Source organism: Squalius cephalus (genome assembly GCF_949319135.1).
Source record: "Squalius cephalus genome assembly, chromosome: 23".
NCBI lineage: Eukaryota > Metazoa > Chordata > Actinopteri > Cypriniformes > Leuciscidae > Squalius > Squalius cephalus.
In genome coordinates, this window is record NC_137144.1 from 11189448 (window position 1) to 11217370 (window position 27923).

Here is a 27923-nt window from a genome sequence, read left to right on the forward strand (position 1 = left end):
GTAACATCAAGAGGACCACATACATAGTGCACATCAGATAAACCAACATGTTTATCTAAACTAGACACACTCCATTTGCTTTTGACAGACAATATACACAGACGTATTATTACAATTCTTGCAATTCAATTCAAGCACACTTTGAAAAAGACACGCAAATAGAAACTGATGACATAGCACTACTAGTACTGTGAAACCAGACATATTTGCTTTTTCTGAAGCTCAAGGTCAAGAACGTGACATGGGCTTCTGGATCACAGACAGTAAGCTAACTAGCTATCAAAATTGTATCTAATTTAGCTACATTTTTTTTAGATGTTTCTCACTACAACTTCCTTTTCCAAGCACTTTACAGTCCTCTAAATAACCATATTGATCTTTGCATAGAAAAAAAAGTCTCTCATTTCCCACGGATCACTTCTGAATAAGCCGTCTGAACCAGTTATGCTTACTCTGACCCAGCAAACATGCGTGTTTGAGGCACAAACACTGCAGCGTCTGGGCGCACCCATGGGGAATGTGACATCAGGGCCTGACTATAGCAGCTGGGCTCCATGCAGCATTTACAGGTTAAAACAGTGCCACAGTGGTTTCCCCACATCTAAGAACTGCCCTGGTGGCACAGACAAGGCCAGATTCAGGTCACTGAACAGGACAGAGGCACTATAATGGATTCAAGTGTGGATACAGGCAAAACCCTGTTCCAAAACCTAGTGACCTCTAGTGACCTCTAGTGACCTCTACATAGGCAGCTTGCTTCTATATCACCATCTAAATGAAACCTCTTATGTCACTGATTTAAAAAGCCTCTTCATCAACAGCAACTCATTCATCCAGAAATGGAAATTGTCATCATTTGTCATTGTCAACATGGAGATATATTTTCTTAAATGTCTTATTGTGTGTGTGTGTGTGTGTGTGTGTGTGTGTGTGTGTGTGTGTTCCACAGAGGTCATTCAGGTTTGTAATGACATGAGGGTGTAAATGATGACAGTTTTCATTTTTGGGAAGCATATTCCAGATAAATAGCACTTTTCAGGTGAAGGGCACAAAAGACTGAAAGTTTATTTTAATAGAGTCTTATTTTAGCATGTTATTAAGTTAAGCACAAATACATAGCCCAGTAATATAAGGTGAAACATGAGAATAAAATGAGATTAGAAAAAAAAACTATTTTATATTAATACGTATACGTAGGGATATTTCCAAAGAATGTGAGCAATGGTGTCCCAAAAAGCCCTTCCACAAAGCTATTAGCAAAGTGTACAGATGATGGTCATTTAAAGCAAGTAATTTTGCCATCTTTATTCATATTATCCTGGGATATATTTTATATACTGGGTTAAAACGTTATAAAACGTTTAATTGTACATCCAAGGAATATCAGCAGACAATATTCCTTAAATATTTGTGTTCATTTATTCCACACAGACACAGTATGCAAGTTGAAATAAGTAGGGCTGATAGGTGATGCCCATCTTCATATAGAATTTGCCAAAGTGTGTTTGTCACAATACACGAAGGATACATGTCATTTTGTCCAAAATTTAAGGCAGCATCACAAGACAAAAGTTAACTACAGCTAAGAGAGAGAAAGAGAGATGGATGTTAAAAAGTAGCTACAAACAATGAAGTTGGTAGCAAAAAAGAATGCCAAAGATTTGTTTAGACTAAATATAAATTTATGCTTATGCAATCTAACAAACAAGTGTTCTCCAAGAAATATGAAGGAATGTGCAAACACATCATTGAATAGTGAATTAAGTGTTTGCATAGTCTGTACAAACACAAACATCCATTCAAACTAAACCACATTCCTCTGCAGTGTGAGGTGTTGGGCTCAGTACAGTACAGTGGTTTGAGACAGGCAAAGTGACTCAAAGTACAGTTAAAATCCTTATGGAATAGCCATATGTTAACTCTTTCCCCGCCATTGACGGAAATTTCCGGCTTTCCGTGTTTTCATACTGTAGGGTGTGTTATTACGCATCTTCTGAAAGAGTACTGAATCTCCTGATCAAAAGACATGTGAAGAAGAACCAGAAACAAAAGATAGCATATGTAAGCAGATGCATATTATGTAAAATAACACAATCATCAACATTAAACAGCAAAAGTGCCTAACGTTACCGAATGAAATGTCGACCCGGGACGAGGTCTCGATGGACTCGATCTACTCCAACACCATCGTTCTGAATCCGATCTGGATATAGTCTTTGACAAAACACGCTTTTCTCAGCTTTTTGCTCAAAATGTTGTTTTTTATGAAACTTAACCAAATTCAAGTGTTGATAAAATAAAGAATGTATTAAGCTAGAATAAGCTAAAAAAAAATAAATAATTAAAAGCAGAGGGTCTGTTCTTTCTTTTGATATATTGCATGTTTAGATGTTCATACAACTAAATAATTTGGGGGCCATGAAAATTTGGTGAAAATGCTAGCGGTGGCAGGCAACTTAAAAAATAAATACAAATTAAAAATAAAATAAAAACCCTGGCGGGCAAAGAGGCTCATGGATTTGCTCCTTTTGGAGTTGAATCTTTAACATTCCAGTTACATGTACCAGCTCAGATCTATTCCACATATTCTTTTAGCCAATCAGAATTGCTCATCAACCATTTCCACAGGTCTGCTGGTCTTGAAAAGGAAAATCTATTTTTCCCCCCACGAAAGACATGACAGTGAGTCCTCTAAAGAGCTCATGGTTTTCTTCTTTGAATAGATCATGACATCAGCTTTGGGCAGGTCAGCTGTCTGCCTGAGCAAAACAAACGTGTCTAAACAATGCCACATCTGGAGATGGAGAAGGGTGATTGAGAGAGAGGAAAGAGTATGGAAAAGAAAAAAAAAACAGGGGGAGGGAGAGAAAGTAGAGGAGGAATGTGGCGGAAGAGAGTGGAAATGAAAAAAAGGGGAAGCAGCCAGCTGTTTTGGACAAGTGCCAGTGTCTGGGGATGTGCAAAGCTCTAGTTTACGGGAGATTCCCTCACACAGACCTTTCTGAACGTTTAAACCCCCAGCCATGTGCATGAGCGAAAGAAATAGCATCTTGTCTACCTCACTCTCTTAGTCATCATTAACACACTGCAAATACTAACACACACACACACTAAATTACCTCAAACAGTTCAGATTTTGACAACCCACTATTCTGGTACTTTTGCATAAATCTACACACTCGCACTTCATTTATCCATCTAAATTAATTATTTAATCCCAATCTGAATTTTAAGGCACTATAAGCTTTTTGCAAAGAATAACCTCTTGTCATGAGTTGCTAGCAGGTCCTGAATGGTTGCTAGGGCATTGCTAGATGGTTGAAAGTACACCTCCACGTCTAGATATTGTTTAGGTCCATTTTTATTCTGTTTATGGAATTCTTTAAACTATTTATCATTCACCATTTTGAATGCTTAGAAAAGTAATAAAACACTCCTCAATAAGCTACGCCATTTTAAATTGAATTCATGTCTGTAGCACAAACTTTATATCTTAGCAAACACTACTTATTAATTACTAATTAGTCATGAAGCTGACACATTTTCAAAGCAGTCCTATCTGACGTAAAAATGTAGTTGTGTGTTTGTATTTCTGCTTGGGTTTAAATGTGGCAGCATATGGAACTGTGTTTAACTGACTGCAGACACAATTCTCCCTCTCTCTCTCTCTCTCTCTCTCTCTCTCTCTCTCTGTGGCTCAGTAAACCCTACATTATGGGGACAAAATGTCTCCACAAAGATGGCAATATACAAAATCCTTTTCCTTGTGGGGACATTTTTCGGTCATAATGAGGAAAACTGCTTATAAATCAGTATAAGTGGTGTTTTTTGAAAATGTAAAAATGCAGAAAGTTTTCTGTGATGGGTAGGTTTAGGGGTTGAGAGAGAGAGAGAGAGAGAGAGAGAGAGAGAACCCCTTTATTCTACATTTATTCTCCATACTTTTTTACAACCCCTTTATTAGTCGACATAAAAAATGTAAATATACATTCCTTCACATTCACATTAAACACACATTTAAAAATAAATAAATAAACATATGTATTCCATGTTCTTAACACATTCAATTATAAATCACCCATTAAAAAATGTCATTACCAATTAAAACCCAACCCCCCATACTCATTCACTGTAACCAGTGCTTCCTTAACACCCCATCTCCATTTAAAGAAAAGAACATTATTAATATGCTTGTAATATGTATATTCTATAATCCACTAAGGATTTGAATAAAGCCACCATACAAATGTCTCTTCCTGCATTTTTTTCCTGATGAGATTTCAAAATTGCTAATTTAGCTTGACCTATGACAAAATTAGCAAGTACACATTGTTCTTGTAAAGATTTCCTATAACAACAGCCCAATATAAATAAGAGAGAGAGAGAGAGAGAGAGAGAGAGAGAGAGAGAGAGAGAGAGAGAGAGAGAGATCTTTGTGCTTATATCGTTGGCATAACTGAGCAAAACTGGTACCACAACTTTCACACGTCCACACATAAACACACTCAGCAAGAGGCCAAATCCCTAAACTGTCATTTCATGTGCACACTACTCTAAACACACATCCCTGATTATAATGCCCTGTTAAACATTTAGAAAGCAGATTTCCCACAATGCTTTTCTACTATGTAGTCATGCTCTGCCATATCCCTTGTCACAACAAATATCTTGGCCAAAATCATCTACAAAACAAAATACACTTCAAAGGCCTATATCAGGAACCGGTCAACTTCAGACATTTATCAAAGTAATACTCTTTCCTGTATAACCCTTCATTTGCTTTATCAGGACACCTCAATTTTACTGTCTCTCTGACATACTCAATCAACATTACTTCAGTTGATTCTGAAGAGGTGGATTTCTCTCAGGTCACCCTCAAATCTATTGGATTATTTTGCTCACTTTAAGGATAAGTTTGATCACTTGCAAAAAGTTACTTTGTGAAGCATAATACTTAGAGTTAAGAATCTGTTCAAATCACTAACCGCAAGTTTGAACAATCGTAATGATAATAATGCTTGCCTTCATGACACAAGCCTAATCCGCAAATTGTTTCTTTGGAAGGTTTTCTAATCACATTAAATCAAGACCGGTTTTATAAGGCTCACCACTTGAGTTAATAGAGGATAAAATACTATTAGAGCCTAATGTTTTCCAAATTCTAATAGGGAGCATGCAATTTTTATTTGTTTTAAGGGAATGATGCATTGGTAACTGCAGATCTCCTGAGCAGTTAAAGTTAAGAGCTCTGCTGCTGGTTCCATTACGGCTCAGAGTTTGTATGTGTTTGCACGTGCACAAATGCAATGGCTTCAGGAATCCTCACGGGATAGGGTTAGAGTTACAAATCGTTAGGCAGTGGTCAAAAGGTCAGACTAGATTGTTACGCCTCACCCAACTGTAGACCCCCGGTAGCAGTGTTAACAAGGAATGTGTGAAACAAACAATCATATGCACCAGGAATACAGACAGAGAACAGTAGACACTGTTGGACAGGGGTCTCCCTAACCCCCCCGTTGTTTTGTTTGGGATGATACTCTATATAGATTTCAACAAAACAGAACAGGAGACAAAGAATCTCTGTTGGATGTAGCCCAAGAGACTGCTTGGCATTTTGCAGTTAAGATACCACAAATCCTATATAAGCCTATGGAAGACGGTGGACCATGTCTGGACAGGCTGGATTGACTCTGGTATGTTCTGCATTGCAGTGACCTGGCGTTTGGGGCCATTGGGAAGTCGGAAATGCTTAATGGCTTGGTTTGGATGGGCGGATTGACTCCAGAAAAATTTTTACTACAGTTTTTACTGGTATCTAGTGGGGCTTAGTAACCAAATACCACTTCCTTCTCTCCAGTGTTCTGGACAGGAACTTCTTTACTTGATGAAGACACATTATCCAGACTATAGTGAGCTTCTCTCAGCTGCTGTCAGTAATACAGTTAGGCAGGAGACACTGGGACAGGAAGAACCAGCTATGGTTAATGCTTTCATGCTGCATCCCTTGGTCCATATGTACCTTTATCTCTCAGTCCTCATAACAGTCCTTCTATTATGTCCATACATCCTTGCATCTCTATGTCCCTGTGTCCCTCAAGTGAAACTACCAAAACTATACCAGCCAAACACAACCATGAATCTCCCCCTCTCTCTCTCCACCTCCACTGCCAGCTCTGGAAAGTTCATTTGTGACAGTAGGTCCGTCTCCTTCGCTCTGCACGTGTTTTTTCAATTAGCCAAGGCTCCTGTACACTATTCAGAAGAACATTTGGGAAACCATAATTCTCATGGCCCTGCACAAAAAACTAATGGAAACTCGCTTAAGATTTTTCCGGGGGTGGTTTCAAAAAGAGCCATTACCCCAAGAGGGGAGCGGGGGGTTTGTTGTATTCATCCCAGAGATGAAGGGATGAACTGGCCAGAAGATTAGACAGACGAACGGATGGGTGGAGTGATGGACGGATGCATTACGACTGAGAGGTCAAGCTGGCCTTTCTAAAGGTAAAAAGAAGTCAGACAGACGTAGAGATACTCAGAACAGAGGTGAGTGGAGGAGGTGAACGAGTGCACGGATGGAGAGATTTTCCTCAGAATGCGGATGAAAGCTGGCCGGTCCGGATCTGGAGCGGGCCGCAGGGAGAAGGGACATGTCCAGAGGACTCAGATCAAAGGAGAGAGGCGGCTGAGAGACAGATGACGGGCCATCCCCTCCCCTCCATCCCAGAGTCTCTATTTACACAGATGAGTTTGAAAAGCCTTCAGCAAGATTCTGACCTTCAGCACAGCAAATAAACACACACACACGCACTCATATAAACATGCTAATGCAAATTCATTCACACACACCTGACGGTGTATCAATACTCTCAAATGTTTACATGTGCACGTGTGTTAAGCCACACTCACACTCACATTAACATTCTCCACATTTTGTGTACACGCATACCTAAAATATACATATCATCTTTGTACTTCAAGTTAGCTAAAACTCCTACAATTGCACACTTAACATACTTCTGTCTACTAAAGTACATAAAGTAAACCTCAGCATTGATACATGGAAATCAATTTCTTCTCTAGGCTGTCACAACCATAAATAAAGTCATAGTATTGCTCCTATTTTCATAGATCTTGACATAAAATGGTTTTGTAGGGAACAAATTGTTTAAAAGGCTGCCTAAAAGTGCACATTTTGAGTCAGTAAGTGTGTGTGTGTTAGTATGTGTCAGTGTGTGAGGAGACAGACCCCCCATGCTGACAGACAGACAGACAGACAGACAGTCAGACAGCCAGACAGACAAATGTCTACTTTCAATAATAACATTAGCATTGGCATTACAATGACAGCAGCAACTCTTACCTACATGCTTGTGAAGTCTGGGAAAGTGAGAGGTTCATATCTGCCGCTGCAGTTCCTGTGCTGCACGTTTAGACCCAGAGGAGAGGGAGAGAGAGAGACAGGAGAGAGAAAAAGAGAGAGAGAAAGAGAGAGAGTGCAATGGAGCAGCGCAGCCCCCAGTCCCGGCACTCCAATTCTACGTTCTGAGGATGAAAAGAGAAGTCTTCATTACCAGCTGGAGACCACGCCTCCACCTCTCCCCTCTTCCCTCCCCGCCGCTTCCCTCTCCCTCCCAGCCAGTAGCAGGACGCAAAGTTTGTCCCAGCCAAGAGAAGGCCAGTGATCTGCCAAAGCAAACCTTCAACCACAACCAACTGCCAGTACAGTGAGAGAGAAGGCTATGACAGATCCAGTCGAAGGGAGCACAGTAAAGGGGCTAGACGCACTTTTTGATCAGTGTTGTTGAACTCACTTTAATTAAGGCTTGCTGTAGGAAACGGGACATCAAACAGACTGTCGGTTTATGGGAAGGCACAGCTCGGAGCGCATACACATTTGTGCGTGAGCCAATGTCCTCTTTCATGCAGCACTGGTGCAAAAAAAGAGGATATTTTGCATTACTTATGAGTCAACTTTGAGTTTCCCCTCTCCCTCTTGTCATCTGTCTCTTGCTTTCCACCGTTGCCAAAGTGAATGTTATCCATGGCAGTCAAGAAAATCACTCTTTTTAGGAGAGCTGCATGCCGTCTGTAATTATAAGTGGGGTTGGGCATGAAGTCTGCCTACAATCCCAGCTCCGATGCCACAACACACACACACACATATACACGCCCTAATGGGAGTGTGAGCCAAACCAAGCCAGTGTGCTCGCACTCCTCCACTCTGAAGCACAGCATGACAGTTGAGACTATATTTTTAGCATATCCAAAACCTTTTTTATTCATATTGAAATTTTCATAGGAGAAATTATGTTTGCCTTGAAAAGACACAATCAATGGAAGCATTCATGGCAAACGGAATTTAAAAAAAAAAACTCTTAGACGCTCCTTTTCCCAATTGTTTCTGTGTGCATGCATTACAGGGCTATTTTAAGGTGAACGTTTAAACTTCTGGGATTGTCCTAATTGAGTTACCGGTATGTAAATGAAGTCTGGGGTTGAAATGAAAGCTAATGTTCTGCTACCGTGATGTGTCAGTGCTGTGGCTGTGCCTTGCAAAACGCTCTTTTCATCCTACAGTAAATACACGCAACTGTTTGTTTGCATCGCTGTCATGGAAATGAAAATTAAATCAAGTCGTATAACTTTTTAGAATAAAAGAGAGACATGAATTCAGAGCCAATTTGAAGGGAGAGATATAATTATGATTTATGTTCTGTTTTATTATCTGAAAGATTTGTCAGTGTTCTGTTTATAGTTGTTGCACATGCGGTGAAATTTGAATGAGAAGAACAAAACCCGAGAATGGTGAGAAAACATGGAGAGAATTAAAGGACCAGTTTAACAAAGCTTTACAATATAAAATTGTTCTTCACAAATAAGGCTTCAAGCGGAATCACATCTTATGTCTGTACTTCCTTTAATAAAGCAAGAATCCTGCATGTAATTCCTCTCCTCACCACAAGAGGACCACTTGAGCAGCTTGTACATTTATAATCCTGCAGGAAAGACTTTCAGTCAAACTGTTTGCAGTGCAAGTTTCAGGGATGGCAGTGAAAGATAAAACAAAGCGATTACACAAAAAGATTAAAGATTACCAAACCACCTTTGTCTTGACCAAAAAAGTCTGCATAATGAAAAACCTATATGTACTTATCACATTTATGTTTCATAGTTTATGTTTACATAATAAATACTGCAAAATAACTTGCAGAGATAAAATTCTTCCAGGGATTGATGATTATTTTACACCTACCAGTATCTGAATAGCTGATTCTGGCTGTAACTTTAAGTGTGAAGTCTGGGGACGGTTGCACAAACTGCTAAAAAAAAAAAATCTTTAAGACTGGACATAACTTTATGTCAGTCAGGTATACATAAAAATGTAGATTGGTCAAATTTGATACCGAAAAGTAAGACTGAATACCCTTAACTGACTGCTAGTTGTTTTTACTAGTTCTTAAGCCACAGTCTTAACATAATGGCTATGTTCATGCAACTGGCCCCAGGTCTTCAAATTAATTCCCTTGATTTTGCTTGGATCTGCCTTTTTGAGCATAATAATATGCTAACTGACAGTGTTGGGTGTAGTAATGCAGTTCTGTAATCAGAGTACTTTTTTTTTTTTTTTTTTTTTTAAATTTACAGCAAAATATCTGAGATACTTTTTCAAATAACACAAGTTACTTAGTTTTCCCATTTATTGACCGACAGCTCTCCTGTCCCCATGTTGAGAGAAATGGGGAGTAAGTGCAGAGGCATTGTGTGTGAACATGATGGTTATTGTAGTCCTAGACTAAATGTGAGCAGGCATTTACTCACCTCTCTTGCACTAAAGATTAAGTATTCCTCAAAATGCAAACTGGGAATATTACGAAAATCTGCAATAATTAAATGTTAAATTACACAAATATACTTTATGCATTTAATCTCACTTTATTAACCAATGTCTTAGCTGCTGACCTTCAATGACAATTCAATCATACTAATAAGCTAGAAATGACTTTTGATAAACATTTTTTTTTTATTATTGTTGATGTAAGAGTGTAGAACTAACTCCTTCTGCGATATAGAACAGCAGAACAGATGAAAGGTTTGTTTTGAGCTGCGCCATCTACTGTACAGGAGTGAATTTCCATTTCCTTCAGCCTGAGGCTTATTCATTTCACTTTTGGTGTCAAAGGGCCTTCAAATTTCCCAAAATGTTTTTTTTTTTTCTGTTATTAAAAAAACAAGCAAGCCAAGCCCAGATTAGAAAGTAATGCAAAAGTAACGTAACACATTACTTTCAGTAAAATGTAACACAGTTCGTTATTTTTTAGGGAGTAATTTTTTAAAGTATCATTCCCCAGCACTGCTAACTGATATGAGAGCTGGAGTTATGGTATGACTTTCTGAAACAGACGGATGTAGACAGAAAAACTAGTGGTTGATTTATGCGGTTATAAACTGTGATTGAGGTGAATTGTGACATTTTTCCCTCTAACGCCACTGAGTTTTAAGAGAATGATGATTTGACCATGTGTGCTGCATGACTCATTCCAGATTACTAGCAGTGTGCACGTGTGTATGGAGTGTAAAAGATAAATGAAAAAAAAAAGATGTAGATAAGTCCAGCAAGGCTCACGTGTGACAAAAAGCTATCAATACATTTGGATTCGCAGTCTACAAATTTCTGCAGTTTTATCAACATCTGGGCCAGTTCTTCAAAGAAGAATATGTGTGTGCGTCATGTGACTTATTTCCTGTGCATTATTCTCAAAGGTCTGTTATAGTGTGTATAAACAGATGATAGTGAGTTATGGATGGTTTTGGAGGTATTGAGATTAAACTAAGGCCCTGTCCCAAAAGGCTTCACTTACGGTCATGTGGACTTTAACCCTCTGGGGTCTAAGGTGTTTTTGGGGTCCTTGAGATGTTCTGACATGCCCTGACATTTTTGCTTTTTTCAGTTGCTTATAAACATATTAATGGCAAAAAAAAATTACACACTATTTAGCACAAACAGGGCTACCATGAAATGTGAGCAACAAGAATGTACATGTCTGCATTTTTGAGAGAATAATGTTTATGCGTGGTTATTGAAAAAACTAAAAACTAAAGTTTCTGAAATAAGGCCATAAAACACATTCTAAATATGTGCCAATAAGACTTTTGTCTAAAAGATGTCATCGCCTAGTGTTTTTTCTTCAAAATGAAGTGAAAATCACCCTGCCTTATCATTCACATAACACAATACATTGATTTGAATTTTGCAAAGCACTTTCTGTTTGGAAAGGCCATATGCGGAGTGGGCGTCAACGATCATGTATATGTACTAGTTCACACCTGAGGAGACAATGGGGCCTGCATACTTAATTAGCCATTCATTCAGGTGAGTCACTGAGCCACAAGAATGCAAGAGCAACAGTTGGAAGCATCTCAATTCTTTTTTATTTTTCCACATATTGTGCTTGCAATTTGGCCTATAATATCCAAGGAAAACATGTCTAGTAATTGTGCAGTTAATTCTCATACTGTATTTTCAGTTTTGGAATATTTATGCTCTCCCCAAATTTGTCAATAATAAAACACAATAAAAGTTATTTAAAGAAAAGGCTTATATTTACCTTTTAATAGTTTGTTTACATCTACCTTGTAAATATATTTTTTTATTAAAAAGGTTACAATTACAACAACAATTCAAGTGTAATCTTTCTTTGTAAAAACTAAAGTATACATTTTATCATACATATTTCAAAGTTAAGGATTTGATTGATTATTTGATAACTTTATTTTTGACAAAACATATTATATTTAACATAAGCAAATATTGGCAAACAAAAGCTTATTTGAGGTGGCAGATATTTTACATTAAAAATGTATAATCTATCCAAAACTAATCAACGAAATGTTGTCTTTCATATGTCTGTAACATAGGTCTTTCATTTTTATTATAAGAAATATAAATGTTAATTTGCAGTTTAAATCCAGGAAATTTGTTAATGAAAAAATTATTAAAAGTAAGATACAATTGATACAAAACGAAATTCGTTTTAAAGAAAGGATTTGTACTTTCTGTTTTGAGGTCTCTGTGAAAGTTTGAAAGTCTTTTAGTGATTTTTTTAGAGCGCTCGCGTCCATAATGGAGAACTGTCACGTAATATTGTTTTTTCCTCATAAATGCGAACACGAAAAATAAAAGACAAAAGACTTTTAAGTAAAACTTACTCCGAAATTGTGTTCTCGGCGGAATTCGCTCTTCAAAATGCTGCCGTTCGTCGTCTGAGTTACAATCTTCCTCTGAGGAAAAGGTGCATTCTTCCTCGCCGTCCAGAATCATCTGAAGGGAGTCTTTATTACCGGAGAAGCGTGTCATACTCAAAACGCGATGAACTATCAGTAAGTCTGATGAAGAAACTTTTTATGGCATTGATCAGGGGGCGGGTGCGCTGCATACTAGATCATCTAACGATTTACATGTGAATCGCGCCGGGGCGGGGCGGCCGCAGCTGATTATAGAGATAATGAGGCAGAAGGAAAAACGGTACCTCTCCTTGCTTTCAAACGGATTACATGAGTTGAAAACATTTGTTTTTTATATAAATTACTTCATTTAAAAGAGGAGATTTCAAGCTTCATAAAGACATATCTCACGTGCCTGTGTGAGAAGTATTCGCTGAGTTATGATTCATTTTCGGACGCGTTTCAGAATGGACTACACGGACAGAGAGAAGGCAGAACTCGCTTCGTGTTTATTTTTCTTTGTTTGGCGAAAAGCACAACACTTTGTTTTTATTGTGAGTGTACACAAAAATAATACACACTTAACAGGATAGATTGATGTATAACACAAGCATATAAGAAAAAAATTAATATTTTTATTTTATAATTTTTTTGCACTCATACGGAAAAAAACAAGCCTATCGCGCCGGCGCGATAGCCGACCTCAGGGGGTTAAATGGCCGCCGCGTGTGCGTGATTGTGAAGTCCACAAGATCGTAGGGTGTCCCATTTGTCATTTCAGGTTTCAAGACAAGTCACCTTTATTTATATAGTGCTTTATCCAATACAGATTGTTTCAAAGCAGCTTTGCAGTGATAACAGGAAAATAATGCAACAAAGTTTGTTTTGGCTGTACTGATATACATGTAGAAGAAAATAGTGTCATTGTCCAGCTCAAGTATGTTCAGTGTTCCTCAAAATTCAGAAGGGGCGATATTCACCCTCAAAAGCACACTTTTGCTGAGCCCGCACTGGAGCAAGCTTCGCAGCAGACTTCTACCCAACAGTCAGTAGGAAGACCGCTAGTGTTTAGGGTGCCATTTGGGACTGGGCCTAAGTGTTACGGTAGACTGAGCTATGCCCTGAGGAGAGCCATAACTAAGCTGTCATTTTTGAGGGGTTTCAGAGTCAGGAAGGCCACTGGCCAAGTGGGGAATAGATTGCCCATTTCACCCAGTAGTCCCATTTCTGTACCCTGAGGGGATTTATTTTCCTGCAAGCATGCTTAAGGGGTGGTATAAGACATGCTTAGTGTAAAAAACTGGGGAGTTGTGTCAAAACAAACATTTTAATTAGTTTTTCAGCTGACACTTTTATCCATGTAACCAAGTACAGTCACTGTGTAGGTTGGACACATAAACTTTTAGTTACCAGCCATGATCTTTAACCACTAGCTTTCACCAAGATCAGTTATTAGCTTGAAATACACAGATGAAGGGCACTTAGTTGACCTGGTCTTGACTGTAGCGAGCTGCAACTAGACTAACAACTAAACAACTAAAAACTGCTGCGCATCACATTATAGAGAACTAGCAAAAGCAACGCTGAACACTGGGGACAATACTAGAGCAAATTTGGCAGTCTCTGGAAAGGGACTGCAGACAAATGCTATAAAAATATTTTGAAAAAATGTATATGTCGTACAAGTTTAAAAGCCAGGCACATTTTAAGATTGTTGCTTGTGCACTGTGCGACATCAAGTATCTTTTATACCAGATTATAAGATTCACATAATTGCCTTGATTATGATCCCAATTTTCCCGTTGAAATCTTGTAGGAGGAGTCACACTGCAGTGTTCCGCTCCATCTCGCACAGCACCTTGGATGGACATGTTCGACACATGCATAGTACAGTTGCAGAGGGCAGCACTGAGTTATTTCATTTACAGGACATTCGCTGGGATGGACAAAACTAGACAAGTAGTGGATCCGCCATTGCATGCAAAGTTTAGAACAAAAACACACTCTCTTTGACTACTGCGCAGTACATCACACCTAGTCGTGGGTTTTCAAACCTGTCTTGGAGGACCCCCAGTATGTATCCCTTATCTAACACACCTGATTCATCTCATCAGTTGAGTCAGCTCATTAGTAGAGACTGCAAGACCTGAGTTGGGTGTGTCAGATAGGGGAGACATTCAAACTGTGCAGAACTGGAGGTTCTCCAGGACAGGTTTGAAAACTCAAGACCTAGTAGACTCTTCTTTCTCAACATTAACCTTGCGCATGCATTGTTGTATGTGCATCGTCCACGTGGTAACACAAATCGGCCTGTTGAAGGGCTAAATCTGCAGTCTTAGTGTGAAGTTCACCAACTGTTGCAATCAACCTTTGCCATCAAATGATACTTTAGCTGTCCACATTCTGCAACAATCCACGTGCTGTCCGCGTGATGTAATTTTCGTCATCGGGAGGGTCCGTGGACGGTGTCTTTAATAAGGTAACTTCTTAAGTGTGGCATTTGCATACTGAATCCACTGTTAAATGTGTTGCTATGCTTCTCAGAAGAATGCATCACATTACTTGATTATTCCTTAATTGCCTTTAGTGTCTCTAGGCTTTGGAAAGTGAACAAAAGCTGTAGGGGATCCCAACAAACAAGCCCATGACCATTGTTAGTAGTAGGTACTTCTGCCTTGCAAGGGGAAAAAATATGTTATTTGCCCAAAACCCTCAAATCAATGCAAGTTGTAACCAGTATAATGTCAGGAGGAAATAATCTCTCTCAGCAGGTCATTACTCTCTGTGTGAATAAATCTAACGGGACACTCATGACATCAACAGAGACACCCTGATGTGAGAGAGATTACGAGCACAATCAGTCAAGATCTTTTTCAGATACCAGTGTGGCAGAAAATAACAAATTGTCAGGAGTCTCGGATAGACTGTAACGCTTTGTTGGTGGATATTCTTTTGAATTCCTGTATAAGCTAAAGTTCAAAATGTTATTTCACAAGTACAATATTGAGCCCATCTTGATGACACTACACTGGCTGCCTATACAAGCTTGTATAAACGCTGGCTTAACAAAACTCGAAAGACCTAGTGTCACAACATCTGAAAGATCTCTCAACACTTTTTTGTCCATAATATCATCTACGCACACGTGTTCCAAGTATATTATTCCAAGTACAAATTAGGGATGACAATTGAATTCCAATGAGCAGAAATCAGAAACACTCTCAAAATTTAAGCCAAATGAATAACTTTTCCTGCATTTGGTTAATGTGACTCTTGCACAACCGTAATTACTCTCTACACTCAGAGAAGAACAGCTGTATTAGTATCCAAAGAAACAAACTGTCAACCTGACCCTTCCTCGAGTTTGTTAACCGTGTTATGGTGGGTTGCTATGGTCTCAGGGAGTTGCCCCCTGCCTCAAATATATGCCAGCTTGACATAATTAGGTCTGCTGGAGTTGTCCTGGTGCACGGCTGGAGACCCAAACTAATTAATTGTCTTGCAGTGTAATTACCTAAATATCTCATCAAATCTCCTCCCTTGCCTTTGGGAAACTTGCCCTTGAGGCCTATCCAACCTCACACAGCTGGCTGCGCCAGTAACATCAAGTGTGTCTGAGTTTACTTCTTTATGCCAGCACCCCACACATGGACTTTCTAGCTAGTTTACTCGATACTTGCACCATCTGGAGCTACCAAACTCCACACAAATAGACTAAATAGCAAATGGCTCAACAGAGTTATTCATACAATGAAATGGAAATAAACCCCAAATCCAATTACTTTATAACCAATGACCCTTAAACTAGCTATAATTAAAATGCAACAAATACTGAACACTCCACTACCTATTATACTTACTATGATTTTACGTATATTTTAGTGTGTGAAATAGCTGCTTGCGCATGTAAACAATATCTGGAAAGTTACAAAGCACAAAGACCACGACAAAGGGAGTGAATCGCTCCAACAGAGTTGCCTGAGAAATGGCTGCCATTATTTCTGTGACGTAGCTACGTCACCGTGTAACACTTTACACAGCCTAATGGCTGCCTGCTGGCTACTTTGGCTCGCCCTCAAACAAAGGTAATTATAAGGCAGGTCAGTGTGTATTGCAGAGGTATAAACTAGCGTATTCGCTAAACCATTTGACTGCATCTTTTGTGAAAAAGAATAACAATATCAGATTCCAAGAAATCATCCCTCCTAAAAAAAATCCAGCATTGCTGGTCACCAGCATAAAGTATGTTTTGCATGCTGGGACCAGCATGGGATGCTTGTTTGTTGGTCCCCAGCATGGGAAGCAGAAAAGCTGGTGGATTATCAAGCCAGCTCAGTTTAGCTTGAGAACAGCATGACTGCTAGTCCACCAGGACTACACCAGCTCTAATCAACATAAACCAGCCTGGACCAACATGGAATTAATGCTGGTTTATCCTGGATTTTTCAGCATGGATATTCCTATTGTAGATGATCATTACCCCAAAAGTACATTACCACATACTGTAATACAGGTGACCTCCAGGCTAACAGACATGAGATAAAAATATCTAATTTTGCTTTCCTGTTGTTTTTAAGAATACCTTAGATATTATACTCACATGCCTCATTAAATCCAAATGAGTAATAGTATAAGGAAAGGTGAAGCTTTATTGACATTCTAGAGGCTCTTCGTAGGCGTGAAAAAAATCAAAACAAGATTGAAGAGAGAATGATCCTTTGCATATACATATACTAATACTGAAATTCCACCTTAATCTCCAGCTAAAGTTTGAGAAGGTTTTACCTAACCCACTAAAACAAACACGTTTTTCTAATGAAAATAAGAATTAAGAGCTGACATACAGTAGGATTCAATGATCATGCAGGTTGAAGTGCAGGTACAACAATTCTGCACATTTTACTTTCTCACACTAATGGAACTCTGACACTTCAGTTTAATTAAAATTTTGCTTAAATGTAACACATTCGAGTGGAAAACCAGGACCTCTAATACACAGTAATGGATTTGGTTTGGCCAGTGCCAAAACTGCCCAGCTTGTTTTGGCAAGAGTTGATGCAAACCAAATGCATTATTGATGCAGTCCAAGTAAAATCAATATTAAAGTTAATAAGCCATGAATTTTGCTCTATTAGAAAGATTACTCTGGATTTTCATTTACTGAAGTATTAGACGGTATAAACCACTGGACGTCTTGACATGCATCATTTAAACTTAACCAGGGCATTTCCATTCCACAACATTTCAGTGTTTTTTAGGGTAATTTACATGTTAGCATATTGTAGGAGAAAGAGAGAGAGAGAGAGAGAGAGAGAGAGAGAGAGAGAGAGTTAGGAAAGGGTGTTGAGTCAACACTGCCCCCTCTAAAAGAGCCCATTCATGACAGACCATCTTGCATTCTGCTGCTATTTACAACGGTCCAGGGTTTCTTTTAACTCCTGTCTTCACTGGCGTTTTCATAGTAACCTCACCCGACAGCAAACTCACTCCAGAGCACTCTGCACACACACACACACTGCACTATTTCCATACAGGATCAGTTTAGTCTCAGTAGTGTGGATATTAGACTTAACCAAACCATAATGTCAATAATGCTTAGAGGGGACAGACCCACTCTCTTTACTACCCATAATTCCATCGCATTATTGGAAAAATTTCACTCAAGCGTGACTCAAATAGGAACACTCTCTATGAAGCCTGTATATTTAATGCATTCTAAAGGTTGCATTCACCAAGGTCTTGGTGATGGACATTGCAGTCTGCTCATGGCTAAACACCTAAGATTGATTAATTATTTGTTAACGTTACATAAAGCAAATAGTTTGTCTCAGCTAGGAACCAAGATTTGCTAACTGCTACTACTAATTGGCAGATGAGTTACAGTATTAGGGGGAGGGACTCCCCTAGATTATTAGGATTTCATTCTTGGCACCATTTGGTTGGACGGCAATTTGGACATACCCATGAGTGCAGAATGAGTCAACCTACCATTTAAATACATATAAATGCTAAAATACATTTCAAGTTTTAGGAGTACACTAGCATACAGACCTCAAAGCTACTACACATGGACAAAACCCCACAAAAGTCAATGCATTATATATACAGTACTTGCTCTAAAAAAGTGCTTCCTATTTCCACTTGCAAATGAAAAAGACTATGTGGAAAGGTGGATATAATTCATTGTCATAATTCTGAAGGCATTTCACGTTTCCAATACCCCCAAAAAATCAAGGTACAGCAGTATCAACAGTGGCTCGCAGGTCAAGCATTGTAACCAATCATTCAGAGTTCAAATAATTTCAACTTTGACCCAGTTGTTGCTATGCTGTGCTGTGACCTTTCAAAGCGCAACCAATGATTACTGGATAATTTACTTGATGTAACATTTTGTGAGCAGTAAATAATGGAAATTTTTATTTTTGAATTGGATTATTTTCATTCATGCTGGTCTGTAACATTATTACATCGACTGGATGGGGATCTGGGACTGCAAAACATACATTGTTCTCCTTACTAAAGTTCTGTCCATGACAATGAAAATGAACAACGATGCATTCTTTAACTCCTTCAGTCTCGTTTAGTGGAGTCTAGGCTGCATCATCTGTGTGAAACAATTACTACTTGAGATTTCAGGATAATTTTAAGCAGTTTGGTTCTTATTTTGGGCTTGTAAAAGCTGCTAATCTTAGCTCTGTAAACTGCAGATGTGTGTGTGGCCTAACATGCAAAGAGAAAGAAAGGGATTTGCGAGCAATAAGCCAGGAGCGTGTTAACCTTTGGATCTGTTTCAAGTTTTCTTGGATTTATTAGAGCCCACGGAAATAATAGACACACAGTATGTCTTTGAATACCACCACACCCACTGCAGTCAAATCAAGAGGGTGCCTTCACAAGAGGAAAAAAAATTCTGAATGACAGACAAGTACACATACACACCCAAATATACATACCCAAAAAATTTATTGAGCCAATTTGGCATCTGCTGTACTCACAAGTCAGTGGGTGAAAAGAAACAGCCTGTTGTTGGGAGTGAGCTTATGGACAAGACAACAGATCCATTCAACAATTACACACTGAGTGGAAGAGCTGCAAATGTGTGCTTGGGTCTGATATTTTTTATTGCAAAAAGATTGTTTTTTGTAAGATTTTTTAAACTTTAGATAAATATGTTCAACTTACTTATAAAATAGTGCATTTGTCTTGTCGACAACATGTGAGTAATACTGTGACATCACACCTGGTGATGTCAGAGTGAATGACAGATTCATTGTGACCTCATGCTCCCGAAAAACTTCATAAAGTATATAGATGCGAATCCTACAGGATGTGTATGCACTCACACACACCGCCTCCAGTAGGTCTGTGTGTGGGTATGTGGTAACAATGGTCTGTGGGTTACTGCCGGCAGCTTTACCTCGTCATCCATATAAACCTTTAATATGAGACCTTTAAGCTGCAATCTACCATCTGAAGTCACTGCACCCTGTAATTGACCTTAAAATACTTTCTGAAGAGGTCGGAGGCAATGTCATTGGCCAAAGGCCCATGCAGTGGCTGCCTTGCCAGAGCCCAGAGGAGCCTGGGAAGGCATAGGAGTGTATATTTAGTGCCCTGTCCTTTGAATGGGAACAAGAGACGTACAAATAATGCCCGTTTGTGCATAAAACCGCCCGTGTTCTTCCTGAATTGTCCCGTATGAGACACACTTGTGTTTCTCCCAGGGGGCACCACGTCTGTAGTTAAATTCATCAAACCGTTGAAAATGGCCTTGAGTTATCATAAGTCAACCCTTCATTTCAATAGACGACTATTCATTTCTCACGGGCACTGGAGGCAATGTAAAGGTCAGTTCAAGTCTCATATCTCTTTCGCGGCATGTGTGAACGAGACACCTCATATTTGTGAGAGACAAAATGGTCTTTAACTTTCCATCGCGCAAGAAAGGTCTTAAACCGCACCTTAAATTCCACAGCTTCTCTGTCAGGCCGTTATATTATTCTCCATTACATAATTTGTGGAACAGCTTATAAATTTAAAATTGGAAGCACATCACTATGTAAAAGTAGGATTTAATAACTGGGTGAATCTCATGAAACCTGTCAAGTAAGCAGGCCTGGGTCATATTTCACACCAAAATTAAATTCACACTTAAATATATTTTTTAAAGAAAATGAAGCCCCTTTACAGCCCCTAAGACAAGACACTACTGGCAACACAGTTGCAGTTTATTTTACAGTCCTGTTCCCCATGTACATACTATGTACTTATAGTAATTACAATAAACTATGTACTAACCCTGAACCTACCCCTATACCTAACCTTAACCCATGTAGTTAACTTATATTACTCAGTACTTTCAAAGGGTAAGCACTGTAAGTGTGTGCTAACCATTGGGGGTTTTTCATGCTCTGGTCAATTTTGTGCCATTTTTCTTGTATAACATCTTTCAGACCTGTCTAAAGAAAACGTTCAAAATACACATTTAAGTGTTTATTTTATTGATTTCTATTAGTTTAAAGTTTTGTCCTATTCACCTGTGGTCCCAACTTTAGATGAAGTGGCTTTTACTACTATGTACTAAGATTTAAATTAAAAATTGTATACAATGCACTTATTGTGTACATGCATGTTTTTATGTTGTGCTTATATTTTTAAAAAGCCTACATGTAATTATATGTCTAAGTAATTTCTGTAATGACATCTATAATTACACTGTTGACCCTTCCCTTACACCTCAACCCACCCTTAAACCTACCCACATACCACCAAACATGTCCCTAAACTTACCTGTATCCCACCTTGATGGCAGAAAAGTGTTTTGCAATACAGCATGAAGACAATAAGTACATTGTACCTAACAATTGTTTTTATGCAAGTACATAGTAGTTAAAGATATATAATATAAAGCGTAACCTTTTTCATTACATTAAACATATTCCCCCATTTGATTATCTTTATGTCAGGATAAACCAGACTCAAAGACAAAACAGTTGTTTATTGGATTGGATTAACAGATGGATGAATGGCACAATTCAGGTGAGTAAATGGCACATAAACAGTTCCTGAATGAATGCTGGTGGATAACTTGCTTTTTTTTTTTCGTTGTAGGTTGTGAACAGGGATGATGATGGGGGAACTGGATAAAGTGCTCGACTCATTATGAGAGCAGTGAGTATACAGGTAAACTAAATCCACAGCTTTCAGGCACGAAGACGAAGGAGATTATTGGAGAGATGAAAAAGAATCACAAAGGAGTTAATGGGATAGTTCACCCAAAAAATGAAAATTCTGTCATTTTTTACTCACCCTCAACTTGTTCCAAACCTGTATGAACTTCTTTCCTCTTTTGAACACAAAAGAAGATATTTTGAAGAATATGGGTAACCATACAGTTGATGGACCCCATTGACTTCAATAGTTTTTTTTTTTTTCATACTATGAAAGTCAATGTAATATTATTATTAATTAATTATTAATATTGTAAAATTATGGTGGGCCCATAAACTGATTGGTTTCCGACATTCTTCAAAATATATTATTTTGTGTACAGCACAATAATTACAATGAATCAGTGCCATTATAGTGTTTCTATAGTACTTCCTTTAATTCATACTAATTTTTTTTAATATTAAAATTATTTTCATTTAGGGGTGAAAGGTGACATTTTTTTGAGATTCATCCACACATACTCTCGAATGTCATAATAAATAACTGACATCATGTGTAATTACTGCTCATAACAATGCCATCATTTGATTGGGTTAAAATAACACCTCTAGTGTTGACACAACATGAAGAGTGATAGCAGATATGATTTACTTGCGAGAAACTTTGTGAAATCATCTGGAAAATGCCCAAGTTACACTACCCTTAAGGCCACATGAAACGACAACAACCGAAACGTTCTTTTCTTTGACTTCGATCCTTTCCAAAGAGGGAAAGAAACCCAGCATTTCCCAAAGCAGTGCTGCAGGTTTTCCACGCTCTCTGGCGACAGTTTCAGTGGACGACACATCCTTGCGCAGATGGGCCGAATGAGGCTGTCTGCCCGTTCGTAGAGGACACCGAGTTCAACTCTATAATTTGGTTCAGATGAGGTAAAGCAATATTTCTAGATTAATACAAGCCATATCCCTGTAGAAACTATTCCCTTTTTTCTCCCCTCTTCCCTGTTTTTTTCCTCTTCTCCCCCTTCATCTTACATGTCCAAAGACTTTCTTTGGCTCAGGATGAAAGGGAGGACAGAGATTGCGACCAAGAGAGAAAGAAAAGAGACGAACACTGGTCTTTTTGAAGGTTACACAACACATCCTGGTCACAACTATTACTGCTCTCATCAAAATACTCTAACCGTGATTATTCTAATATCTCAGTTGGCAGCTAGCATTATGACAGCATGCATCAATGTTAAACCACTTAAATGCAATCATGTTTTGCACCTTATCACTTTGCACTGCACCCTTGTGCGGTTATCACACAAGAAACCCATTATCTGCACTGTTTTACTCTACTAACATGTTCTGTTTAGAGACTCCAATGCAATTTTCTTTCAGTAGCTCAAAAACATTCATCACTGGAGTCACTGGCTCCTCAAACATAAGGTAAGTGAAATTCATCAGCACATGAGGGTTAATTAGCCTCATATTTGTAACTCACAGCTAACTTGTTTACTGTTTAATCTAGAGGCAGATGCTATTGATGTAGTTCAGAAACTATTTGTTGTGGTTTACATTACATTTGGCCCGTAATGAAAGCGTGAATGCGAGCAGTGTTGAGAATCAATTGGCCAGAATAAAGTAATAATTGAATCCACTGCTTAGCTTGACATGATCCTTCCTGACTGATACAGCATGTGAAGTTTTCTCAGATTGTGTGTCAATTATATCTGATGAGCTATTGAAAGGACAAAAGACAGACAAAATATGCAACATAAATCATTTTTTGAGAATATAAGCTTGACGGAGCTGTGGTCTAGCAGTTAATGCATAAGGAAAACACACTGAACTCATGTGGGTCATGCGATTTTGAATAGTTCCCAGATCCTGCACCTTTCTACAAAGATTTGTCTCTTGTGTTGAAAAAATAACAGCGGTGGGGTTGGGAAAGACATGAGGGTGAGTAAATAACGTCAGAATTTTCTCATTGGGTGATTTATCATCTTAAAGGGGTGATATAATGCCCTTTTCACAAGATGTCAAATAAGTCTTTGATGTCCCCAGAGTGTGTATGTTTAGTTTTAGCTCAAAATACCCTACAGATATTTTTATATAGCTTGTTAAAATTGTCCATTTTTGAGGGCGAGCAAAAACGCACTGTTCTGTGCCTGTACCTTTAAACGCAAATGAGCTGCTGCTCCCGGCACAGAGGGCGGAGCTTCAAGAGCTTGTGTGTTAGCAGCTCCAATTACTTTACACATACATGCACTGAAAATTTCAACAACTTTTAGCCTTTTATGTTCAAAGCATATTCAGACAATAATGGAGAGACTCAAGAAGAAGTAACAACATGTAGAAGCAAGCAACAGGACATTTCTAAATGGTTAGTTGATGAATTTATGTAGCTTATGTGTAGTTATCTTCTAGTCATTGATTAGCATATTCTGTCTTGATAATCTATAAATCGTGTTCGGGGGCGGAGTTTATGTAAATTTTAGGGTTGGTGATGTCACTAACCCTGGAGGAATGCCATGTAGTCCCTACCAGCCGTTTGTTGTAGTCCTTAAAAAGCGATTTCTTTAAAAGCAAATATCTCCCTTTGCTTTGAACTTTGAGCGTTGTAACTTTGCAGATCTTGTTTATGTTCAAACAGCAACATTACACACTAACTAATGTTAGAAAAGTGAAATCATAATCAACCACCCCTTTAAATGGCATCCACTTTATACCTATGAGGACAAAATAGCTTTTTGTTCCATGTGAAATAGTCCTTAAAAATCCATTTTCCCTGAAGATCTGCCATGTTGAGCTAACTGGCGAGAGCGTCTTTTCTTCTGCCCTTTCAGCTGTCGATTCATCTGCCCGTGATAAACGAATATAACAAGAATTTTCCTATGGCCCTTCATGTTTTCACTAGTGCTCCATCAACTTGTAGCACATTTTTTGTAGCTCCGTCCGACCCCATAGCAGGGCTGTGACATCAGGTTTGGGTCTCCTCATTGGATAAGGTCTCTCACCCACAACTCGAACTGCAACCAAAAGAACTTTGTCTTTTAAATGGGAACATGAAATTAGAGGTGAATCAGCGCTGGAAACCATGTTATTATATACTTTTCTTCCCCCTTTTCACCAAAATGATTTCAATTGATCTACATTTCCATGAAATCAAACCAAAGTCTGGAATATATGGCTCCACATCTTAAAGACAGGATATCTAACTTACCATCTAACAAAATTTGAGGCCTCAGATTTTTTTCCCTCAGTCTGTCTCTCTTTGGTGGTAAAGCTGTAATTTTTCAGATGCACATCCCACAAAATTGCATGGAGAGATGTTCCCATTTTTTGGTCCGTTGGAGAGACATATTAAGCATTAGACATCTAAAAACATCTTCTAAAAGACAGCCATAGTGTTCATGCTGACTTGTACATTAGATGTGACCTAGAAGATGTAACATTTGTCCACTTCGGCTTATACCAGCTGAGGTTTGAAAACAATAAAGTATTTGTTCACGCTAAATTTGCGGAGCCCTATCATCATACTGTAGATAATTTTTTACAGATGGCTAGCAGACTTGTTCATTCATCTGAACCTCATCTCCTGCCAAACCAACAATTATGTTTCTGACTTAAACGTTCATAAGCTTTCAAAATTATTAAAAAATATTTCACGTTGGAGAACATAATTTGTTGTGTCATTGACTTTCAGTTACTGCGAACAAAACATTGTTTTATAGTTTATTTCATTTGAATCCTCAATAGACATTGCCTAACTACAGACTCCAGATGGAAAATCTCTCCATGTCATTTAACTTGCAAACTTTGGGTATTAATGGTTTAAAAGTTGAATCTCAGTGGCAGTTTCCTGGTTGGCGCAGGACCACACAGTATAAAATTTGTACGTTTTTGAATCAATCAACTAAATCAAAAATGCCATGTGACTAATCACCCCAAAAGCACAGGAAAATGACTTAATGACATCTCCCGATTCTCCAAAGAATGCCAGAAATCCTTTACTACATCAACGGCCCCAATAACTACATTTCACACTTTTAAGAGCCTTGCACAAAAAGCAGGAGCTTGTAAATATCTTTGATAATTAAATGAATTACTTGCAAACAGATAGAGATTTCTGAAAATCCATCAAAGGCATTTGAGTGGATCATTTTTGTGAATATGGTATACTATCAATGTACACCTGCTTCAACACAGAGACTATTGGGTTGCAAAGGCAAAGGGTTTTCAGAATATAAGGAGTAAGAAAAGGCCTGGAATGAATCAGACCCGTTAGGAGATAAAGGCAGCATCATTGGCAGGAATGAAGACTCATGTAAACTGTTGACTCAGTGTACTAACATAATGCTTTCACTTAATCCTCGTTTAAACTGCATAATCGCTGCTTAATCTCATCAGGAATCAAACCCAGAAACTGCGTCGGCTTGTTTGATTGTATCAGGTTTTATTACAAACATTGTATCAAACAATCTAGTTTTCTTTTCTTCTCTGCAAATGTCTGCAGTTAATTCAGATATTAATAAAGCGCTTAAACTTGGTTTTGTAATCAAATTTCAGCATCACACCATGTACTAACCACTAGGGCAGGAAGCTATTCTTTGAGACGTTCAGGGGATTTAAGGGCCCGTTTACAGGACACTGTTTTCAACTAAAAACGGAAACTTTTTTATGCATTTTGGTCGTTCACTTACACAACAACAGCGTGTGGTGGTGTGAAAAAGCCAACTTTTGAAAATGAGTTTCAAAGTGAACGTTTTTTTGAAAACGATACAGTAAAAAAGCAAATTTGTGAAAACGGAGACATCATATGCATGCATATTACGTGTTCAGTCTATAGGTGTGTAGTTTTTCTTTACAAAGTGTCATCACCAACTACTGGCCTGGCTTTTTATGTATTAGATCACTATAACATACTGATAGAGACTTTTTGGAGAAAATGAACACACGATTGTGACAATGTATGGTTGAGTTATTATAGTTAGTGAGTTATTTAAAGGGGGGGTGAAACACTCAGTTTCACTCAATCTCATGTTAATCTTGAGTACCTATAGAGTAGTATTGCATCCTTCATATCTCCAAAAATTCTTTAGTTTTATTATATTTATAAAAGAAAGACAGGCTGTTCCGAGTCTTTCCGGAAAAAAACGAGCGGCTGGAGGCGTGCCGTGTGGGCGGTGCTTACGCGCCGATAGCTAACAACACACAGACATTTGAAGCAGTTTTTTGGTTTTACTCACCGCCTGCGGTTCCAACGCGCGACCGTGAACCTTTATCGTTGGGACTGCTCCATCCTTAAGCATTAGAGCATCGAACTGGGCCTTGTTTATAAAAAAAATCATCGTCGAAATGCAGGGAACAAACAAAGTCCTGTGACTGCAGTGAGCACAGCGCTTTGATGGGCGTACTGCTTTCGCTCTCTTGCTCTGGTCTACGGTTGCGCGCGCGCCCGCGTCCTTCCGGAGAAGTGCCCTTAGGACCCATATAAGGAAATTCCGCCCCATCTGACGTCACACATGCCCATACTCGAAAAACTTAATTTTTGAAACTTTGTCCATGTTTAGCATGGGAATCCAACTCTTTAACAGTGTAAAAAACTCAGTATGCATGAAATAGCATTTCACCCCCCCCCCTTTAAAACACTCTACTTACAGTAGGTTAAAAAGTAAGTTTGGAGCAAAAACATGGTTTTAATCTCATAAATTGTCGTGTATTGATGGTGTACATCATGCTAACATGCTAGCTAGCCCTAAGATGCACCTGCCACATAGCTGAGCAAATATGTTATTTTTATGAATATTTTTGAATAATAAAGCTTTTTACTATTACTAGCAACTATTACTATTTTACTAGCAAGAAGGGCATTTGATACAGTTTCAAAGAAGTGAGAAGTTTGATTAAAGAAATGAGGGATTAAAATAGTGTGAATAGAAAGTCGTCAGTGATTATAATGAAGACAAAAAAGAATAATTAGAGCCATAACCAGGACGGAGAGGTGTGAATGTGTGCAGGGAAGACTGAAACTGAATGTGGACTGAATTTGCACCACAAAACAATAGAGACAATTCACTGAACGGATGCTTAGAAGATTACATAAACATCAGATAGCATTTTAGAGTCTTCTCAAAATAAAATCACATGACATGATCTTGAAACTCAGAGTTTTATAGACTTATCATCTTCCGATTTGAAATATAACATGGTCAGGCATGTGGCTTTAGCTGCAGTGCATTTCTAGATTAAAACAATGCCAACTTCAATTTTATTTTCATAAATATATATATTTTTAAAAAAATCTAATAACTTCACAAAGCTTTGAAGCTAGATATTACAATTTTTTCATTATGACAATAATTAATTCTGATTTTACAATATACTGCCATGTGTCTGCTTTCAAATGAGAAAGCATTTGTGCTTTTAGTGCAAAGGGTTCATGAACTGTCTCTGTTTTAGTTTGGGTATGCCATTTCTTGGGATTTTTTCAAAAGATGGGGTTGCAGACTAACAGGTTAAAAATCTTTAAAAACCATATAT

General features: G+C 38.4%; 1 protein-coding gene across 6 annotated transcripts in view; it reads right to left on the minus strand.

Annotated features, from left to right (window-relative positions):
• Positions 1-27923, minus strand: part of znf469 (zinc finger protein 469) — a 310850-nt gene that overhangs the window by 45843 nt on the left and 237084 nt on the right. For 2 of the 6 annotated variants that reach the window (XM_079859986.1, XM_079859987.1), the window contains one exon: positions 7365-7542. The exons of 1 other annotated variant lie outside the window; for it this stretch is intronic. The gene's annotated coding sequence lies outside the window, so the exon portion shown is untranslated. Of the gene's footprint in view, positions 1-6533; positions 6730-7360; positions 7543-27923 lie in introns of those variants that run through there. 3 more of the 6 variants (XM_079859984.1, XM_079859985.1, XR_013819934.1) reach the window with 2 other exon arrangements.